The sequence below is a fragment of the Hyalella azteca genome, unplaced genomic scaffold, assembly GCF_000764305.2.
Source record: "Hyalella azteca isolate HAZT.00-mixed unplaced genomic scaffold, Hazt_2.0.2 contig10585, whole genome shotgun sequence".
NCBI classification, from domain to species: domain Eukaryota; kingdom Metazoa; phylum Arthropoda; class Malacostraca; order Amphipoda; family Hyalellidae; genus Hyalella; species Hyalella azteca.
In genome coordinates, this window is record NW_025940618.1 from 1 (window position 1) to 928 (window position 928).

Sequence of the window (928 nt, forward strand, 5' to 3'; positions counted from 1 at the left end):
GCCGTCTTGCTGCTCTGCGCCGTCGCCCTCGCGGCTCCAGGCTATGGAGGATTTGGAGGAGGATTTGGCCGCGGTGGATTCGGTGGTTTCGGACATGGCGGTGGATTCGGAGGTTTCGGTGGTGGATTTGGACATGGCTTCGGCGGTGGCTTCAGACGTGGTTTTGGCCATGGTGGCTTTGGTGGCTTCGGAGGAGGATTCCGCGGCTAGTGAGTTAGTGAGTCAATGTACTATATGGCGTCCAGCTTATTGAGTCGTTGACCTCCTGAAACATTTATATATTTTTTCACATTAGGTAAGTGGTAGAAAGCTGACAAACAATCATGGGATTTACTCATGTAAATGCGGCCACTACCAAGCTGTCTTTCTATCATATGAATATAATTCTTTTAATTTATTTAACAGCAAAAGACGCTTGGTTCAACTACCATCGCCTGATTCAACGAGACGACACAAATCAACGATCTTGTCATGTGTCAAAATTATTAATGATTATCCTGTTGTTTTCATTCGAGTGACAATAATAAAAACTCCAACATACTGTTTATTTCATTAAAGTATTTGTCCTTGGATTTGGCAGCTTGTACGAGCCGTTAATGTAATGTTAGCCAAGCAGCATTATGCTGCAGACATCCATTTGTTCTTCTGTATTATTGGAGTGTTAACTCCATTCTTGTAGCTCAAATGAACCTGAGGAGCGGCAGGAAGCCTGAAACACAGAGAAATAGCTAGGAAAGCGACCGCTATAAAATTGGTCAGGCCTTTGAAGATGAACATTAAATTTAAATCGAAAGCGAGTTCTGAGTTTTCACGTTACATTTTACGTTCATTAGTCAGCGCAGTTACTTTATTGCGAACGCCTTACCGTTATATTCGTTCATCTTCAAACACGATGATGATTATGCATTGAGCCTGTTGAACATATGTC

The 928-nt window shown here is 42.7% G+C and overlaps 1 long non-coding RNA gene across 1 annotated transcript; it reads left to right on the forward strand.

Annotated features, from left to right (window-relative positions):
• The first annotated feature begins 6 nt into the window (after positions 1-6).
• Positions 7-547, forward strand: LOC108672163. Its single transcript, XR_001930878.2, has 2 exons — positions 7-217; positions 406-547. It is a non-coding gene; the product is annotated as an uncharacterized LOC108672163 (long non-coding RNA).
• The last annotated feature ends 381 nt before the right edge of the window (positions 548-928 follow it).